We start from the raw sequence: 12,287 nt of genomic DNA, 5'->3' as shown, positions 1-12,287 counted from the left end.
TCATTGTTTGGTGTGACGGTTAATCTTAGGTGTCAACGTGACTGGATAGAGAAATGCCTATCCAGTGTTGTTTTGGCGAAATGTTGTTTCTGGATGTGTCTGTGAGGGTATTTCCAGAGGGAATTGGCATGTGAGTCATTGGACTGGGAGAGGAAGACATGCTTTAATGTGGTTGGCACCATCCAATTGGCTGGAGGGCCAGTTGAGAGAAACAGGTAGAAGATGGGGGATTCATTCTCTCTGCTTTCCCTCTCTCCCTTCTTAAGTGGGATGCCTTTTTTTCCTCCCACTTTAACATTGGACTCTAGGTTCTTTGGCTTATGGACTCTGGGACTTACACCAGCAGCCTCCCAGGCACTCTCAGGCCTTTGGCCTCAGACTGGGTGCTGCACAGTTAGCTTCCTTAGTTATGAAGTTTCTGGACTTGGAATGAGCCATACCATTGACTTCTCTAGTCCTCTTGCTTACAGACGTTGTGTCGTGGGACTTCTCTGTCCCAGTGATCATGTGAGCCAGTTCCCCTTATAAATCCACTCACATATATCCCATTGTTTCTGTCTCTTCAGAGAACACTGACTAATACATTTGTATATTTAAAAGGACTGATTATCAAAAGTGGCAGATTAGGGATGACCTCCTGGCTATCTGCTCTCAGAGTGGGAGGTGAAGAAAGCAGTATAAATCACACAAGTGGATAGTACTCCCACGGGATTGGCTTCTAGGAATTGCAGGGAAACAATGAGTATCAAGCAGTAATGGGGAAAGGAGGAAAGTGACTCAGTGGATTTGCCCAATAGTTCCAAACATGCGAGTTGTACAGCAGGGATTGGAGTGCAGATCGGCTGCCCTCATTGGCCAGCTGGCCGGTACAGTATGATCTGTCCCATAGGGGGTTGTCTCCTCTTTCACTGACCCCCACACCCATGCAGGCAGGGAAGTGCCTGAAGTCAGCACGAAGAGGTAACATGGGTGGTCAGGTGAATTGGAGAGGCCACAGGAGTGGAAAGCAGTTTGAACTCTCCAGTGCACTGTGCGGGGACACTTCGGATGGGGGGGGTCTGTACATGCCAGTGGCTCATGCTTTGCTTGAAGGGGAAGAAAAGTGAGAGAGATTGCTCTCGTGACTGAGTTGTCTGGTAGTCTTGGGTGGCTCAAGCTTCCTTTGTGAAAGGGTGGAAAAGGGAGAGAAGGAGCTCCTCAGTGGAGCCTCCTGGTGAACTCAGGTGGCTCAAGATCCACCTGTGAGGGGGCGGAAGAGGGAGAGAGATTGCTCTCCAGGTGGTGCCTCCCGGTGAAGTTGGGCAGTCTCCCATCCACCCAGGTGCCTGTGTTTTGCGCCAAAAGAACAGACCCTGCCCTAGCAGGGTGGAGTGGGAAAGGAGACCGATTTTCCAACTGTGACCTGGGATAACAGTACCACCTGCCGTTTCCTGTGTTTTGGGCTGAGTGCTTCTCTCCAAAGCTACAGACTCCACCCCTGGGCGGAGTTGTGAAAGAAGCCATTTTTTCAAGCTGAAACCAGAGGCTGGACTGCTACCTCCTCTTGCTTATTATCCACTGCTGGCCCATTTCTCATCAAAGGGCCAGATCCCTCCACTGAAAGGGTTTAGTAACAGCTTTTCTAGACTGCTACCCAAGCTGAGATCCGTGGTCATCTCCTTGACGTGACTTGGTAGACAGGGACTCCAGCCAAAGGATCAGTCCCCAGTCTTGGAAGCGCAGAGTGGTGAGGGAGAACACTTTTGGGGCTAAGACCTGCCTGGGTTGTGGAGGGTCTTTGTCTGCAATCAGGCCACTGGTATTTCATAGGAAAGGGCCTGACCCCTCCTATGTAGGAGCAGAGTAGCCAGGCAGGTCGCTCTCTGGTCTGTGTCCCTCGGCGGCCTTGGGCAGGGCCTCTTCAATAGCCCTGAGGCTTTTACTTCATACTGACTAGATAAACCCCATCCATGAAGGGGCAGAGTAACAAGGATTAACGTCCTGCTACAATGTGTTGGTTTGGATCATTTGACAAAAGCAGGATACAAGGGCTTGCCTTTGGTACCCAGGCAGTTGCCAAATTAGGGGCTTTTGTTCTGGGAAGGAAAATCTCAACCAGAATCCCTAGAAATTGCACCAAAAGACACCTCCCAGCCGGGCGCGGTGGCTCACGCCTGTAATCCTAGCACTCTGGGAGGCTGAGGCGGGCGGATTGCTCGAGGTCGGGAGTTCGAAACCAGCCTGAGCGAGACCCCGTCTCTACTAAAAATAGAAAGAAATTAATTGACCAACTAAAAGTATATATACAAAAAAATTAGCCGGGCATGGTGGTGCGTGCCTGTAGTCCCAGCTACTTGGGAGGCTGAGGCAGGAGGATCACTTGAGCCCAGGAGTTTGAGGTTGCTGTGAGCTAGGCTGATGCCACGGCACTCACTCTAGCCTGGGCAACAAAAGTGAGACTCTGTCTCAAAAAAAAAAAAAATAATAATAATAATAAAAGACACCTCCCACCAGGAGTTGCCCCACAAAAGCAGCAAAAGATCTCTGAATAACTTTTTAGCATCTCCCTGTTAGCTACAGATCAAGCGACCTTTGAAGTATACTCTCTTAGGCTTGCCAATACCTGTTACTTATCTCACCCCATCTAAATAGGTAACAGGGCTCAAGGAACCCCTGGGAGTGGCATGACACTCCCCCAAGACTGAGATTCCTGATTATCACATTTAGGGGTTTAAAGCTCATTACAAAGGTATTGGAATAGCTTGATAACCAACTCCCCTTCCCCACGAAAACCATAAGCAACAAAAAGAGAGAGTAACCTCATAGCTCATCACAGTGCCTCCCACCTCATACTAGTAGTTGTTAGTGGAGTCACGAACATAAGAATGATCCAACTCCTGGAAGTCTAAGCAAGGGACCCATACTCACTAATCTCTGTTAAAAGATGGTGAAGACATCAGGTCAAAGATAACCCAACAGGCTCAAACTCCTCTAAGACAATACAGGACCAGAGCACACATTCCCAGCTCTGCCAAGGATCATTCTTTTGGAATCTCATAATTTAGATCATAATCCAGTCCCTGCACCTCTGGTCCTTGATAAAGCACCCATATGAGGAAGAACTAGTGAAAGATCACAGGAAACATGAAAGAGCAGAGAGAAAAGTCACCTCCAAAAGAAAATACTTGATCTCCATCAATTGACATACATGATATGAATAAACTGATGGAGTTAGAATTCTGAATATGGATTGTTAGAAAACTCAATGGAATTGAAGAGAAAACTCAATGGAATTGAAGAGAAAATAGAATCCCAATATAGAGAAACCACAAGAACAATTCAGGAAATGAATGAAAAATTCTTCAAAGAAATTGAAATAATACAAAAAACCAAACAAATCCTGGCAATGAAGGAAACATTCAAGGAACTCCATAATACAGTGGAAAGCCCCAAGAACAGGATGGATCATGCAGAGGAAAGAATGTCAGAACTTGAAGATTATGCTTATGCATTAGACAAATCAGAGGAAGAAAGGGAACACAGAAACAAGAGATAAGACCAAAGCTTATAAGAACTGTGGGATTATGTAAAAAAGCCAAATCTCAGATTGATCGGTATTCTGGAAGGAGAAGAGAAACATTCACAAAGGCTGGAAATTTTATTTCACAGAATACTGGAGGAAAATATGCTGGGCCTGGCTATAAATCTTAATATCCAAATACAAGAAGCACACAAAATTCCTGGGAGACTCAATATGAAAAGGCAATCAACTCATCACGTGGTTATTAGGCTGACCAAAGTAAACGTGAAAAAAACAAGCCTCTGTGCAGCAAGATGAAAGCAATAAATAACCTATAAAGGAAAGCCTATCAGACTAACAGCAGACTTCTCATCTGAAACCTTATAAGCCAGCAGGTAATGGATGCCTATCCTTAATCTTCTAAAACAGAGTAAAGCCCCACCTAGAATTCTTTATCTGGCAAAATTAAGTTTCATATACAAAGGATAAATAAAGTCCTTCTCAGACAAGCAGTCACTGAAGGAATTTTCAAAGACCAGACCAGCCCTAAAGGAAGTTCTCAGACCTGCCTTCCACACTGAACAGGGCAGTAGACACTCCTCAAAGTAAAATCTTCAAAGAATTAAAGGCTAGAACTTGAACTGCATGATGGCTCAAGGAGTAAGTCAAAGCAACAGGACTTAACCCAACAATATGAATGGAAATCTTCCTCCAATTTCAATCCTCTCAAAAATTGTAAATGGTTTAAACTGTCCTCTGAAGAGGCATAGCCTGGCAGAGTGGATAAAAATCCACAAGCCTAGTATCTGCTGTCTACAGGAAACACGTCTAACCCACAAAGATGCCCTCTGGCTGAAGGTCAAGGCATGGAAAACTATCATCCAGGCAAATGGAAGTCAAAAGAAAGCAAGGGTAGCTATACTATTTGCAGGTAACATAAGCTTTAAAATAGCAAAAGTAAAAAAGGATAAAAACAGCCACTTTATAATGCTGAAAGGGAAGTTACAACAAGAAGATTTAACAACTCTTAATATTTATGCACCCAATGCAGGAACACCCAATTACATAAAGTAAACCTTGTATGATCTAAATAGCATGTTAAATAATACCGCCATAGTATCAGGGGACTTCAACACTCCACTGAAGGAACTGGATAGATCCTCCACACAGAAAACAAGCAAAGAAATGATGGGCTTAAACAAAGCTCTTGATCAAAAAGGTCTGTAGAACATTCCACCCAAATAAAGTTGAATTTATTATTTATTTATTATTATATTTATTATTATTATTCTCAGCAGCCCATGGATCCTTCTTCAAAATTGACCACATACTAGGCCACAAATCATATCTCAAAAAATTCAAGAAAATAGAAATTATACTATGTGTCTTCTCTGACCATAGTGGTATAAAATTAGAATTCAATTCCTATAGAAACATTCAATGCTTCACAAGGTCATGGAAACTAAACAATCTATTATTGAAGAATTTTTGGATCAAGGAGGAAATTCAAAGGGAAATCAAGAGTTTCTTTGAAGAAAATGATAATGGTGACACATGTTACCAAAACCTGTGGGATACAGCAAAAGCATACCTGAGGGGAAAACTAATAGCAATAAATGCTCACATCCAAAAAACAGAAAGCTTAGATACTGAAAACCGAATGAATAGGCTCAAGGAATTGGAAAAAGAGCAAATCAATTCCAATCCTAGTAGAAGAAAAGAAATAACTAAGATCAAAGCAGAACTTAATGAAATGGAGAACAAGAGAATTATATGGAAAATCAACAAATCCAGAAGCTTGTTTTTTGAAAAGATAAACAAAATTGATGCCCCTCTTGCTAGACTGACAAGAACTTAAAGGGAAAGGACTCTAATAAACTCAATAAGAAATGAAAAAGGAGAGGTCACAACAGACACCACAGAAATACAAAACTTTATGTTTGACTACTATAAAAAAACCATATGCCCAAAAACTACATAACGAGGAAGAAATGGACAAATTCCTAGATTCATACAACCTCCCTAAGTTCACCCAGGAGGTAACAGAATTCTTGAATAGACCAATCTCAAGCACAGAAATTGGAGCAGTCATTGATAACTTCCCCAAATGGAAAAGTCCTGGACCAGATGGCTACACTCAGAGTTTTACCAAACATACAAAGATGAATTTATATGTATACTACAGAAATTATTCCACAACATTGAGAAGGATGGTATACTTCCTAATTCATTCTATGAAGCCAGTATCACCTTGATACCAAAGTCAGGAAAGGATGCAAAAAAAATGAAAATTACAGACCAATATCCCTCATGAATATAGATGCAAAAATCCTAAACAAAATTTTAGCAAGCAGAATTCAGCAGCACATCAAAAAAATAATTCACCATGACCAGGGGGCTTTATTCCAGGGATGCAAGGCTGGTTCAACAAACACAAGTCTATAAATGCAGTTTGCCTCATAAATAAAAATAAGAACAAAGACCATATGATTCTCTCAATAGATGCAGAAAAAGCATTTGACAAAGTCCAACAACCTTTATGATAAAATCTCTTAACAAAATAGGCATAGGCAGCTCATACCTTAAAATTATCAAATCCATTTATGACAAACCCACAACCAATATCATACTGAATGGGAAAAAATTGGAACCATTGCCACTTGGAACTGGAACTAAACGAGGATGCCCACTATCTCCTCTTCTGTTCAATATAATGCTCGAAGTCCTAGCTATAGCAATCAGGCAAGAGAGGGATGTTAAGAGCATCTAAGTGGATGCAGATGAGATCAAACTCTCGCTCTTCACCAATGATATGATATTATACCTAGAAAACCTCATGGATTAATCCAAGAGACTCCTAGATTTGATAAATGAATTCAGTAAAGTCTCAGGTTACAAAATCAATATACACAAATCAGAGGCTTTCATATATGCCAAGTACCATCACTCCAAAACCCAAATCAAAAATGCAATATCTTTTACTATAGCCCCCCCAAAAATTAAATATCTAGGAATATATTTAATGAAAGATATGAAAGACTTATACAAGGAGAACTACGAAACACTAAAAAAAGAAATTGTAGAAGATGTAAACAGATGGAAAAATCTACCTTGTTCATGGATTGGTAGGATCAATATCGTTAAAATGTCAATATTACTTAAAGTCATCTACAGAATTAATACAATCCCCATCAAAGTACCACCATCATTCTTTACAGATCTTCACTTTGTATGGAACCAGAAAAAACCTCATATAGCCAAAGCAATCTTAAGTAAAAATAATAAACTGGGAGGCATCAGTCTTTCTGACTTCGAGCTATACTATAAAGCAATAACAATTCAATCATCCTGATACTGGCAAAAGAACAGAAGCATCAATATTTGGAATAGGACTGAGATTCCAGAGATGAAACCATCTGCATACAGTAACCTAATCTTTGATAAAGCAGACAAAAATATACAATGGGGAAAAGAATCTCTCTTCAATAAATGGTGCTGGGAAAACTGGATAGTTACATGCAGAAGAATGAATCAGGATTCCTACCTCTCACCTCTCACAAAAATCCACTCAAGATGGATAACAGACTTAAACCTAAGGCATGAAACCTTAAGAATCATAGAAGATGTTGGGAAAACCCTATCAGACATTGGCCTAGGCAAAAAATTCTTGAACAAGATCCCCAAAGCAATCACTGCAGCAACAAAAATAAGCAAATGGGATCTGATCAAATTTAAAAGCTTCTGCACAGCCAAGGAAACTATCATTACAGCAAATAGACAACTTACAGAATGGGAGAAAATATTTTCTCTCTACACTTCCTATAAAGGTCTGATAACAAGAATCTATCTATAACTCAAAAGAATTAACAAGAAAAAATAAAACAACCCCATCAAGAAATGGGCAACAGAAATGAACAGAAACTTTTCCAAAGAAGACAGAATAATGGCCAGCAAGCCTATAAAAAATGCTCAACATCTCTAATCATTATAGAAATGCAAATCAAAGCCACAGTGAGATATCACTAACCCCAGTGAGAGTGGCCTGTATCAAGAAATCCCAAAACAACAAATTCTGGTGAGGATGTGGAGAGATAGGAACACTCTTACATTGCTGGTGGGGCTGCAAATTAGTGCAACCTTTGTGGAAAAGAATTTGGAGATACCTCGAAGAGCTAAATATAGAAATACCATTTGACCCAGCAATAGCATTATTAGGCATCTACCCAAAAGAGCATAAGACATTCTACCATAAAGACATCTGCACCCGAACGTTTATGGTAGCACAATTCACTATTGCAAGGACATGGAAACAACCCAAGTGCCCATCAATTCATGAGTGGATTATTAAAATTTGGTATATGTTTACAATGGAATATTACTCAATTCTAAGAAACAACAGCGAGCTAGCACCGCTTATATTACCCTGGATTAAGCTTAAGCCCATTATCCAAAGTGAGGTGACACAAAGTCAGAATAATGGGCCCCACATGTACTCACCATCAAATCAGTACTGACTGATTAACACTATGGTGCTCAAAGGGTGGTGGTGTTCACCAGAGATTTGGCGGTTGTGGGGGTAGATCCACATCTTAGGGATGTGGTGAGCATTGTGGAGGGGAAGGGCAAACCTATAACCCTTGCTTGGTAGAGTCAAAGATATAAAATGTAACCAAAATGTTAAAAAAAAAAAACAAAAAATATTTATCGGGTGTCGGGCAGGTGGTAGGGGGGAGGAGGGGATGGGTATTTACATACATAGTGAGTACGATGTGCACCGTCTGGGGGATGGACACACTTGAAGCTCTGACTCAAGGGGGGGGGGAGGCAAGGGTAATGTACATAACCTTAACATTTGTACCCCCATAATATGCTGAAATTAAAAAAATAAAAATAAATAAATAAAAGGACTGGTACACTTTGATTCTTATTCATTACTATATAATTCCTTGATTAGTTTTACCCTATGCAACAATAGATTTATAGAAGTATATTTCTGAAAACAAGTTCCTCAATATGAAAAATGGACACTGATGGTCAGTTAGTAGGGCAGGGACAACCCTGTCCATCATCATGACCCCTAGTTGGTGGCCAGGCCTTGACTTTATTATCAAGAGGCATTTTTACTGCAGCCATTTCCTGAGCTTCAGGGGCCTTCTCCATTTTTACACTCAGATATTTGGACAGAAATCACATTACATTGACTTTTGATGCAGTCCTTCTGATCCTCTCTTATAATTAATGAGGGCATCAGAGTCCCTGGGGTCAGTCCAGTGCTAGGTCTGGCAGAGGAAGAGAGCCAGTGAGACACTTTGTCCTTGGGGTGGATCTCAAAGGGGAGAGCTGCCTTCTCCATGGGCGTAAGTCAGGGACACCTACACCCTCACTTTCACAGGTGCCTAATACCCCTAAATCAGAGAGTCTTCTGTCTGCATTCTGCATTTGTATTTGCTTGGGGCTGTCTCCTCTCTGTGTCAACTTCCACATTCCCTGCTCTAAAAGCAGTTGTCATTGCTCTGCCGACTTTCTAGCTCCCAAAATGCTGTCGTCTCCTCTCCCACTGCTTGTTCCTGTGGGTTTATACCTTTAAAAACTGTATTTTACTGTCCTTTTGAAGAATTTGGGGAAGAAATGAAAATTGACTGACTCTCTTTCTCTCACAGGAAATAGTGAACTGCTTTTTTTTACATAAGCATTTAACAACAATATTTTCTACATTTTTTTTTTATTTTTTTTTGTTTATTTTTTGAAACTATGGTGCTCAAATATTTTCTACATTTTTGACAGCTATTAATACATTGCATTCCATGGTATGAATACTCAATAAATTAACCATTTACTATTGTTGGTGAATCCAATTATTTTATAATTTTTACTATACTCAATTTCACTGAAGTGAGCATCTAACACATCTTTGGGCTCATTCAGAATTATTTCTGGAAAGCAGTGTTTAAAAACATAGTTTTTATTATTATTTAGGTATGGCGAGGATGACAGACAGATCAGGAGACAACTGTCACTGAAAACATAGTTTATTACTCAGAGATCCAGGACAAGGGGACACTCCATGCCATGGTGAGGGGCCACATGGGGACGCACTGGGTTCAGTCAGAAGGTAGTGGGCGTGCAGTGAGGGTGAGAGCCCTTTCTGTGGTTTCCATGGGAAGGAGGAGGTGAGACAGGGCACGCAGGGTTAAGATTGGCCAGTTTGAATAATTTCACTGGGCTCCGGGACGCAGGGGCTGTTCCATCTGACACCTGCACAGGGTGATCAGGGTGGGCGGGTGTGGTCCGGCCTACGCGAGCCCCGCAGGAGGCAGTTGGGGGTGCGGGCTCTGGATGTGTCAGTTTGTATACGAAAGGCACGCTATCGGGCAAGTGGCTTAATATCTGTGGAAGGTATCTGAGCCTGGGAGGGTTAGTCCCTCTACGGTTAGCAAGGCCTCAGATGTCAAAGCATCAGAATAGAGAAAGAACATGGTTCATACAAACAGCTAGGACAGAGGATATGCTCCTTTTAAGTGTTATGATCAATTTTGCCAAATTGATGCTAAGAAAGATTGAACTAAGTTATCTCTCACATTAGTGGTAAAGATTCCTAGTTTCCCATACTCTTCCCACTCCTTGTCACTACCACTAAAAGAGTAGTGGTAAAGATTCTTGTCAATCCAATAGGTGCAATGTGAATATCTGGCTTGAATTTGCATATCTTGGTGTGCATGCTGTTGGTATTCGAAAATGACATTTGTGTGTGTATAGCACGAATAGCCCTTGGAGCCTGGAGGGGCATGGAGGGGGACTGAGGACTGGCTCATCCTCCCTGACCCCTGTACCCACCCCGATGTGCTCCTGGCCTGCGCTCAGAGAAGGAAAAATAGGGATAAGCCACACAATGTTTGTGGGCATATCAGAAGGGCTACAGCTGCCCACCAGCTCTCGAGTCATTCTACAGATTTCATCCCTCCCATGACCTTCTAAAGTGAGAAGACAAGGCCAGCATCCGTAGATCCTGGGATTTGGGCAAAGGTTAGTGCAGTCCAGCTTTTTGGAGAAGCTTATGCAATTTATTTTTGCTGAGTCCTCTGTGAACCCCAAAAGCCAAGCTTTCATGTGCAGAGGAAAGCATGTTAACCATTTGTGGAAGGGAGAGCTCACCCTCCACCCTCCCCAGGAATATTTAGGAGGTTGCCTTTCAGATTAACCCTACTGATGCCGCCAAATGGCTCGTCTGCTTCTGCCTGATGCTACTTCGGGTAACACCCTTGTCATCCATCATTCCCAGGATGAAAGCCTTTCAATGCTCCCCATTGTCCAGGGATGAAGTCTCTTCCTTTAGTTTGCAATCACGATCTCTGTCCTCTATTCACACAGCCAGTACAATTGGTCGCCCCAAGCAGCCTCTAACCCTACCTAATGACTCCTCTGATTCTCCAAATCCTGCCCATTTCTTAATGCCCAGTACCATTAGGAGATGCCACCGACAGTTCTGGGCATTCATGCATATGAACAACGATAATTCTCGTGGCAAGAAAACACAAAAACTTCTCTGTAATGAGGTAGATGTTTATAGTATAATCTACACTTTGATATTTCTGAGTCCTTTCTAGGTTATAATTAAATCTTTTCTGGATCTAAATTTTTTTTTTTTTTTTTTTTTTTTTTTGAGACAGAGTCTCGCTTGTTGCCCAGGCTAGAGCGAGTGCCGTGGCGTCAGCCTAGCTCACAGCAACCTCAAACTCCTGGGCTCAAGCAATCCTGCTGCCTCAGCCTCCCGAGTAGCTGGGACTACAGGCATGCGCCACCATGCCCGGCTAATTTTATATATATATTAGTTGGCCAATTAATTTCTTTCTATTTATAGTAGAGACGGGGTCTCGCTCTTGCTCAGGCTGGTTTCGAACTCCTTGGATCTAAATTTTTACATGTCTTTCTGAATCATCCTTTTTCCTTCTTTTTTTTCAGCATATTATGTACAAATTTTAACATTTCAGATAATGCCCTTGCCCCCCCCCCAGAATTTTGAGCTTCAAGTGTGACCATCCCCCAGACGGTGCACATCTCACTCATTGTGTATGTATATACCCTCCCCCTACTCCCCCGTCCCACCTGCCCAATACCCAATTAATGTAATTCCTATGTGTCCACTTAGGTGCTGATCAGTTAATACCAATTTGCTGGTGAGTATATGTGGTGCTTGTTTTTCCATTCTTAAGATACTTCACTTAGTACAATGGATCCAGCTCTATCCAGGAATATACAAGAGGTGCTATATCACCATTGTTTCTTAAAGCTGAATAGTACTCCATGGTATACATACACCACATTTTATTAATCCACTCATGAATTGCTGGGCACTTGGGTTGTTTCCACAGCTTTGCAATTGTGAATTGTGCTGCTATAAACATTCGAGTGCAGGTGTCTTTTTTGTAGTGTCATTTGACACTTTTGGGTAGATGCCCAGTAATGGGATTGCTGTATCAAATGGTAGATCTACTTGTATTGCTTTAAGGTATCTCCATATTGCTTTCCACAGAGGTTGAACTAGTTTGCAGTCCCACCAGCAGTGTAGGAGTGTTCCTATCTCTCCACATCCACGCCAACATCTATTGTTTTGGGACTTTTTGATAAAGGCCATTCTTACTGGAGATAAGTGATATCTCAGTGTGGTTTTGATTTGCATTTCCCTGATGATTAGAGATGTTGAACATTTTTTCATATGTTTGTTGGCCATTATTCTGTCTTCTTTAGAAAAGTTTCTGTTCGTGTCCTTTGTCCACTTTTTGGTAGAGTT

This window comes from Microcebus murinus, chromosome 20, assembly GCF_040939455.1.
Source record: "Microcebus murinus isolate Inina chromosome 20, M.murinus_Inina_mat1.0, whole genome shotgun sequence".
NCBI classification, from domain to species: domain Eukaryota; kingdom Metazoa; phylum Chordata; class Mammalia; order Primates; family Cheirogaleidae; genus Microcebus; species Microcebus murinus.
This window is presented reverse-complemented; position numbering follows the sequence as displayed.